The sequence below is a fragment of the Condylura cristata genome, unplaced genomic scaffold (assembly GCF_000260355.1).
Source record: "Condylura cristata isolate star-nosed mole 26May11 unplaced genomic scaffold, ConCri1.0 scaffold00003, whole genome shotgun sequence".
NCBI lineage: Eukaryota > Metazoa > Chordata > Mammalia > Eulipotyphla > Talpidae > Condylura > Condylura cristata.
Genome location: NW_004567104.1, coordinates 48,337,558 through 48,347,606, shown reverse-complemented (window position 1 = coordinate 48,347,606; position 10,049 = coordinate 48,337,558).

The window sequence follows — 10,049 nt, the reverse complement described above, 5'->3', positions numbered from 1 at the left end:
TGCCTGTTCTGCTCCCCACTCTGTCCCTGGTGAATCCTCTCACCCTCCACATCTCTGGCCTGTACCCCAGTTCTGCATGAATAAATAAATAAATCTTTAAAAAAAAATTCAACATTTACACTTAGAAGGAATTTGATATTTTGAATGGAAAGAAAAATGTTCTATGAATATGAAATATAGAAAGATAATATATAGATATCTTGTATTATATATATTATATATTTACTTATTTATTTATTATTGAGGTAACGCCGATTTACAATGTTGTTTGCATTTTGGGAGAACAGGCTCTCTGCCCGCAGGTGCACTAGTCCCACAGTGCATGGACCACTGAAGCAACCGTGGACTACTGCCATAGTCCACTGTGGTCTGCCCTTCTTTGCTGTCACTCCTCCCCTTCCCATCCTCCTCTGGATTCCTCAGTTTTATACTAAACTTTCAAGAGTTAGTTTTTAAGTTTGACTTTATCTGAAATATTATCTATATCCCCTGTATTTCTCCCTATAGTAAGACTATATGTTATCATAATCTTTTATAGTAAGAATATATGCATAATAATATCATTACATAATTTAAAACATTTAAAAGAAATGGTAGACCACAGCAGTTTGGTCACTTTAAATTGCACCTACTTCTCAATATATTCTATAACCAACCTATTTTAACTCTCTGGAGATTTTGGAGTGGTAACTGCTTCCTTTTACCTTGGAAGTCTGGATGCTCTTGTCCCTTCCTTGGCTAACACAAAGAAGTACAAAGCTAGCCCCTCTCCTATTTTCTAACTTGAAAAAAGGTACTGAACCTGAAACTGAATTCCTTTGCCACTGAAACAGACTTGCCTATAGCAAAAGCCTTAGAGGTACCCACTTCTCTGCTGTTGTGTCCAGGCAGAGCCAGAGTGGGATTTCTGGCTTCTGATGTGCATGATGTCTATTCAGGAACTAGGGTCACCTACAGGCCTCAAGGGAGAGCCCTGCACCCATAGCAGCAGTTTCTGAGATTTAACTCAGCCTCCAAGGTCACTAATTTTCCACCTGCCATGCTCTGAATTTTGCCATACCCATTCCTAGCTGCCCAATTCTTTCCTCTGACTTTCTCTCCTCTGTAAAGTACCTGCTTGCTCTCACTATCCCTATCTGACTATCTACAGTAACTACAAGTTCTCCCTGTCCTTGAAAGCTCTCATGCCCACCCCTGCCCTTCAGGCCCTGCACACCCTGGTTTCCAGTCTTTGAGATTGAAGTGCCCAGTAAATTCAACAAACAAAACAATGCAGAAATTGGCAGAAGTTTGCCAAGTGCCAGTTTTGCCAAGTTGGGCTGTCAAAAACAAGAAACACCATCTATTATCACCATCACTTTATGAAAGGAATTTTAACACTAAAACTGGGAATGTTCATGATCTCAGAAAAAAACTGTTTCAGACAGAACAGTAATTAACAAGTCTGGAAAAAGAACTGAGATGGGAAGGCTCACATGATATAAGAAACTGATATGGTCCTCCCTGGTGGCGCAGCGGGTTAAAGCACAGCACTGAGAAGCTAGAGCCACTTCCGCATGAGTTCGATTCCTGTCTGCCCCAGAGGTGACACATGGTATGGAAGACCTCTCCTGACCCGCCCACTGCTCCCCTCAGCAGTGTACTTCATTGATCTGCCTGTTCTGCTCCCCACTCTGTCTCTGGTGAAACCTCTTGCCGCCCCTGAGCCTCTGGCCTGTACCCCAGTTCTGTATGCACAAATAAACAAATCTTTAAAAAAAAAAAAAAAAAGAAAGAAACTGATATATTAGAAAGCAGAAGAGCCTATTTGTCCAGTACAGAAAACTCTTAGAAGTCAAAGCAAAGCCATGTTTAGCAATCTACCTCCAACCAATCCTTCTTGAGATCATTTGATGGAGTTCCCAGGTTGCCTTAACTAAGGAGTCATTCCAGCTTACCTTCTATCTCAAAAAATTCCATCCATTGACTGGAGGCCATGTTGGAATCCAGCAAAATAAAGTTCACCCATGCCTGGAGCTTGCTACCCTTCAACCAAAGCCACCACATGAACACTTTATTCTCTATAGCCTGGGATATTTTAAGGCCCCCTTGAAAAGAATGTGTAGACTTCATAACGTGCAGAGGCTGTGGAAGTGTGGAAGCAAGCCCCATCACATGAAGCTTGTGTGAAATTAGACAGCAGGCAGTACTGCGTTCTATTTATCCTAAGCATGCATCTGTCTTTAGGAAGGTTTTTAGGATAATCATTGATAACTGGTTAGGAGGAAGCTCTAAGATCCAAAATCTACTTACTATAGTTTTGGGGTTTTTTTAGGTGAATATAATTCTTTGCTTACATTTAATAAAATCTAGTTTCACCTTAATTACTCATCATGAAGATGTCCTAAAGTCATTTTCCAACTAGTTTGACCTAGATGTGCCAGCAGTAGAAATATCCTAATACACTCAGGTTCCAGGATACCAAATCCCATACTTTTCACCAGAAAGCAGTGGAAGGATAATGGATAAGATTAGGTTCTCATGGGACCCTCACTGATGAGAAAGAATTGGTTCAGCAGGGTGTTCAGGAAGAACAGAACATATAGATGTCCCTACTTTCTCATGAACCAAGGCAATATGAATGTTTAACTGATCTGCTCCAGAACTACCTGTAGCACAGACATTGCTTTACACCCAAGCTTATTGCTAAATAATACGAAGTCAGGAAGAAATGTAGTAAGGAGTGTGGAATATGTTTAGGTCAGAGGACAACTTCCACAAGCCCACACAGCACATGATGCTTCAATTTCTTCCATCACCATGAACATGATTGCCATTTCTACCCTTATCATTAATTACAATAAACATTTAAAAAAAAAGTTGTACTATTCATCTAGAAGTAAGCAAGATTATTCAGGCATTCAGCCCAAGTTTTCTAAAGATTTCACTGATTAAAATGCATTAACATTTATATTTTGCCAACACTGATTACTGGCAAGTGTTAATATGATAAAACCAAGACCTAAGAGATACAGAAATGCATAGTAAGGATAATACTCCTGTATAAGGAGTACTTATAGGTAACTGATTCATTTTCTCCTTAGCAAATGTACTTGTGGTCTTCGACACATCTAGATCTAACATTTTATGATTTTCACTAACAGATAACTATTCAGAAGGCATTTACTGAAAGACATGAGATTCAAAGTCCTTCAAAAGCTGATTATCAATTCTAAGTACTCCTATATTTAGTATTCAAGTATTCTGTTTATACATTTTTTTCTTACTATCATTTATCGTGCACTCATTTATCATTGGTATTGACAAAAAGGAAAGAACAACTTCCACAAGCCCACATAGCACATGATGCTTCAATTTCTTCCATTATCCTCTGAATTTCCCCATATATTTAAATTACCTGAAATACCCCTTTTTCCGGTGGCATTTAACAAAGACTTGACTGTGTTAAAATCTAGTATGCTGGCCCTCCCTGGTGGCTCAACGGGTTAAAGCGCTGCACTGGGAAGCTAGAGTCACTTCCACATGAGTTCAATTCCCGCCTGCCCAGAGGAGGGCCACAAGGCAAGGCAGACCTCTCCTGACCCACCGGCTACTCTCCTCAGCAGTGTACTTTATCTATCTGCCTGTTCTGCTCCTGGCTCTGTCTCTAGTGAATCCTCTCATCCTCCGCATCTCTGGCCTGTACCCCAGTTCTATATGAATAAATAAATAAAATCTTAAAAAAAAAATCTAGCATGCCAAAAGAGTCATCACAAAAGCACCTCTGGGGGAAAATGCCTACTGAGAATACAAAGAATTCTGCTAGGGACCCCTACCACCTGGCTATCTGGAAACTCATGCTCTTCATGATAAGATTAAAACCATTGTCATTTATTTCAAAAACAAAACCAGAAGCAGTAACTTGCAAGTTTAAAGCAGACTTATCTCCTTCAGAAGTATTTATTTGATAACTAAGTGTCACATTAGCTAATATAAAGTTAAATCAACAACTTCTTGACATTCAAAACACTGTAGGTAAAAGAAACTGTATAATGTGGAATTAACCATTTTAAAATTGATACATCAAAGTAAAAAAAAAAAAGAAACTATCTGATTACTGTTTTACAGGTCATTTAAACTCCACTCACAAAGAAAGAAAAAGAAAATGCAGTGTGTTGAGATCTGAACTGAGGGCTACCACAAGGAGTAGAGGTTAAATTTACACCTGACTTTTATTTTTAACACGAATTACTACTGCCATCATTGCTGTAAAAGTCTCACATTAGAACTAAGTAGTTTAAAAAGTGTTTTACATATGACCCTCTCAATCCTACCATACAGATAAATCAGTATTTTGTCTAATGTAGTATTTTTCGATCATCATCATCACAGCACAAACAACATTTCACCCCCATCACAACTGTCCTATCAGCATTGTTGTCACCACTGCCATCAGCACTGCCATCATTTAAAGAGCACTTATCTATCAAAGTCTACACTTAACTACTTTATGTGGATCATCTCATTTAATCCTCACAACAACCCTATACAATTGATATTATTATTACCTCTTTTTTACACATGAGAAAATACGGTTGGTTGAAGACTGGAATTTGGAGTTAGTGAGTCCAACTCCAGTGTTATTTCCACATTGTTTTAATAATAAAGTTAAAAAAGAACAAAGAGAATGCTAGAGTTTCCAGTTCATTTCATATCAGTTTCCTTCAGACAGAAATAAGGCAAGAAAGGGACCATGAAAAGAAAGTTAAATTTGCAGATTCTTCCCAAAATAAATACTTACAAAAATGCAGCAGTCAAAAATATTTGCCAAATCTTTTGGAGCTTTTGCAAATTATAATGAGGTTGAAATGCCATTATACTTGCTGCTAAGTGCAAAATTCTACATTGAAACCTGCTACTAACCAAAAAGACTATTTTTTTAAAAAGCTAAAAAGTCATTTTAAAAGACTTCACTAAAAACCTAATAGGGGCTGTATGATTGATAAAGCTCTTGGTTTCCAAACCACCCTGTTTATGGCTTTGTTGTTCATTGACTAGAACAGACTCAATTCTTACTCAGCAAGTATTTAGTGAGTGATTACTATGTTTGCTGGAAGATATGTATGTGAGAGTGTAACAGGTTGGTCTCCAGAAAAAGGGGAGGTTCCAGGTTCCCTGCCCCACCCAAAAGAGGGTGGAGCTGAGCCAATAAGAATATGGAGAGGAGACTGAAAAGGAAGGAAGCAAGCAGGATGGAGAGCCATAAGGAGACCTGAGGGAGGCACATGGGGCAGAAAGACATGCGAAGAAACTGCGCTTGCTTCTTCTTGGCCCTGGACTGATTGAAACAGATGAAGGTGAGCGACTCATGTGGAGGTTGACTATGGCAGCATTTATCTTGATTTTGATTTTGCTCTTTTCCTCCCAGGCTTGTATGGCCTTTTCTGACCCTTTTCTATGGGTTCCCTCCACGTGTTTTATACTGGTGACAGGCTATCAGGCCTTGCTTTGGGCCAATCCCTTTTGGGTAGACTTTTACCCATGAGGGGATGTTTGATTTAGAAATTATATTCATTGTCTTTTCTGTATTGCACACTAATTGTATTAAAGTTCCTTCCCATTAAAGGTCTTATAAGTTTTGTCTTGATGCAGCGGACGGCAGGAACTATTTAGAGAAGGCAGGTTTGGGGGTTCAGAGGTGCCCTTCTCCCCCTGATGGGAGGACATTTATTGGCCCTGCCCTTCTGGAGCTTATTCTGATCAACAGGCAAATACAGCTATGGGATTACCATATAGTAAGTTTTACAACAAAGAGTTTATCCTGGTCTTGGAATGCAGAGGCACTTTCCCAGCACCCCCCCCCAAAAAAGGCATTTAGATGAACAATGAAGGAATTACAGAAGTTAGTCTGATAAAAGTGCCATGAGAATTCAGGGAAAAAAAGAATCTGAGGGCAGAAATGGTCACTCAAAAAATTGGGATGATACATCATTCTTTTTTTATTTTTTTAAAGATTTATTTATTTGTGCATACAGAACTGGGGTATGGGGTACAGGCCAGAGGTGCAGGGGTGGTGACAGGATTCATCAGAGACAGAGTGGGGAGCAGAACAGGCAGATCCATGAAGCAGCAGTCGGGTCAGGAGAGGTCTACCGTGCTATGTGCTCACCTCCAGGACAGGCAGGGTTTGAAATGCTGAAGTGGCTTTAGCATCTTAGTGCTGTGCTTTAACCTGCTGTGCCAGCAGGGAGGGCCCCTGATATATCATTCTTAAGAAAGATGTTTCCATAATCTAATCCAGGGTAGAAGTTTCAGGGGAAAGCAAATTTTTACATAGGCAGTCTATCTTTAAAATAGCTTCCTTATATACCCAAGAATTCCCACACTTAAGAAAATATCTTTTAACTACTGTTCTCTGGAAAGAGAGTGAAGAAACACAGTGATGTTTTTCTGCTAAATATATGAGTGATTTCATTTGTATCAGACCAAAAAGATGGGGTATTTAAAAGAATGTGAGGAAAGAAAATGAGATAGAAAAGGAACAATGATGGGGGAGGGCAGTAGAAACAAATAGAGAAAAGGCAAAAATAACCTAAGTGAAATAGAACCACAATAATGAAAATCAATTTTTTAATAAGATGGATTCCCTGATATCTGTATCTGACCTGAAAAATGAGCATCACACAATTCCAAGCTTTTTTATATTGCACTTGGGAGCTTGAGAGAAGACTATATAGAATATTTTCTTGCCTATGTTCAGTGTAGGGTTGTTAATTTAAGCCTGTGTATAAGAAGCAAATATATTAGCAAATATATTGATTCTTTTCCTTTATTTCATATATATTGGTTCTATAAGTTATTTTAACAATTTCACAAGCATTAATTTTGGATTTCTATGCATACCATCTAACAATATAAGACAGGGCTAAGAAGGGGAGAAAATAATAGTTTTCTAGAAGCAATTAATGTGTATGTCACAACAGTGGACATATTCTCTATGTGTCCATCCAGATACATTTGCCAAACTCTTCCACCTGCTCTGTGCAGAGCTTGACCTCCAACAAGTAGTTTTCTCTGGTTCTCAACTGTGGTCCTTGGGAAGATCAGAGGATGGAAGAACAGTGAAACTGAAGCTCTTCACCAGCCATGGTTGGTTTCCATTAACTTTTCCCATACCCTTGAAAACAAACCCTTCATTTATTTCCCTTAGTGAAATAAATTGATCATGCCATTTCTTTCTTCATCCCTCTTTAAAATGGGCAAAATAATCTAGTCAAACAGAAGTGCAATGCAAAACTAAATAAAGTGTGGTTGACAAATAAATACAAGGTATATTTGTAAAATAATATGTTTGAACAGGAAATCCATTTGAATACATCTTTGGGAAAAGAGAAAGAAATAACCCTGTACTGATACAGGAGAAAAGAGACATTTTAAGCCATGATTTAGGATCATCACTAAGGGACAAGACACCTGGGGGATACTATTTAGAAGGAGATGAATTTTCTGAAGGCTTCAAAAATAATGGAGGCTTACAAATAACCCACCTATGCAAATTTCCAGTGTCCAGTTCCCTCTTCATTCAGGCCAAGCTAACACCAGCCACTATAACTTCAAAGGCCTCACCTTTACCCATTTTTTGAAAGGAGGGTAAAATGAATTTAAGACTACCTACCAATTCTGGCAACAATTTCACTGAGCTACAAAACTCAGGCTGCTAATACATATGGATAAAAAATTTAAAAACTTCTTATCTATATATTACCAATGTGGTAAAGATCTATCAGCTTCCTCTCAGCTGTTTGCATTTAAAAAATACAAATTTAGTTCGATTGTTACGTACTAACTGGTAAGTGAATCTCTGAGAGTTTAAACCAATCATCAAATGTTCATTAACTATTTCTGCTTCTTAGATTAAAAAATATATATGTACTATAGTATTTGAAGTAAAGCTGCTCATTTTAATTTTTGCCATCTTCCTGTGTAATTCCTTAAGTAACAATGACAGCTAAATTATTTTTTCTTGGCTCAAGAGTTATGTGTCGGGCTTCCTTTTTAATGACAACAACCTTTTTGTTGCCAAATGCTCCACGTCTTAAATAATGGCTTGAATCTTGGCTGCAATTATAAGATAAGCTTTTTCTCATAACCTTTTCACAATGGATTTCCATCAGTTGCTTTATTAAGGAAATTAAAATCTGCATTAAACTTCAAGCTCATATATCTGGAATTAGACACACCACTGGCACACTGGACAAGATATTTATATAGGTATAAAATTTGATTTCTAGCATTAAAAAAATCTTTTCTGATTCAAGGAAAATCCAATTGAAGAATCAAAGAATGGATGACAGAATGACCCAAAAGTAAAGATATATTTCTGGAAGTATGTAGGTATGCTAATATCTAAATATGTCCAAAAGAAAATTTATTTACCTTCCACAATTTCTCAGTAGCTTCTGAGACCCAATATGGGTGTAAGTGCATTTGGTATACAATGAAGTAAAAGTTTCCAGACAACAGGTTTGGGCAGGTTCCCAGACAACACAACAGATATGGAATCTAAAGAGTAAGTGGCACCCTCATTGTTCAGGATAAGCAGCATGGCAGTAAGTGTGGTCTAATAGAAGCAAGATGTCCACAGACATTATCAAGAAACTCCTTGTGGACAAAGTTGGCAAATCATTTTTTCCAGAACCCAAGCTGAGTTTTTGCATAACCTGAGAGTAAACATTCTTGAAGCCAGGATTTGAGAAATACCAAACTCCAAACTTGTGGAGAAGTGTCTATCCAGCTCCCCACCTTGCCTTAAATGCCTCCTTACTTTAGTGTTCTCCAAGTACTACCAGCTTTGATGGTAGGTGGGATTTGCCGATATTATTATTTCAAATAGGAATAAACATTCACAACTACATGAGACAATGGCTAATTCAAAGGCAACATCTGTGGGAAATATGATTGCAAACTAGGAAAGCAAGTTGTCTGTCAGAGACGAGTGATTCATAAATGTTTCTGGCAGGGGCTCACACAGATGGAGTCTTGCACATATGCTATTTTTTTCCCAGTAGGATTTTTGCCTAACAGAGTAAGTGATTGCAGACCTGAGTAAGTATGCATTGTGATCGAAAGCAAATGTAATGGACTTCCTGATCAAAGCCCCATTGAATCTCTTCCCTTGTGATAGTCCCCACTCTGGCTCCTTCCCTTCAGTAGGCAACTTGTGGGGGGTTGGGGGAGGTTCTTGACTAAAATGTTTATGCAGATGCAAATGCTGTGACTTCCCTCCTGGCAGGAATCTCAACACTGACAGGATACAGAGAAATGAAAAATCCCTTGTCTATTTCCCAGCAGCTTTAGAAAAAAATGCCATCAGCCTGGTTTGGGCCAAATGAGGCATGGGACTTAGTCTCTAGTGTGAAGACAACACACGGATAGAATTTAAAAATGTTAAGAATCGGGACTTTAAAGGTCATATCCACACTTCTTATTATACAGAAACAAATTTAAGAAGGTCAGAATGATTTGTCAAATGTTTCCTGACTAGTCAAGGACAACACCAGAATTATCACTCAGTTCTCTTGATTCCAAGTTTAGTGGGCTTTTCTCTATTAACTGCATTATGTAAAGTTTTTTCACTGATTCATTACACATCAAATATTTATCCAATATCCAATTTATAACAAATGATGTTCTGAGTGCTGGAAAAAGAATAATAACGAGAGAGACAAAATCTTTTCATTCAATTAGTTCATATTATAGTGCGAGATCCTACTAAAGTTCAGTTAAACAAAAAGACACATTCACATACACACACTCATACACATATATAATTAAGGTAGTGGTAAATGCTTCACAGAAAGTAAACAAAGATCAAGGGAAAGAGTGATAAAGGTCAATTACTTAAGAACATGATTAAGGAAATGGTTCTCTGGTGATATTTTAATCAGATTTTCAATAAAGTGAGGGTAAAAATCACACAAACGACAAAGGGAGAACTTTTCTAAGCAGAGAGAACAGTGTGTACGACTTGCAGGGTGCTGAATGCAGTTCATGTGCTGGGGGTAGGGAAC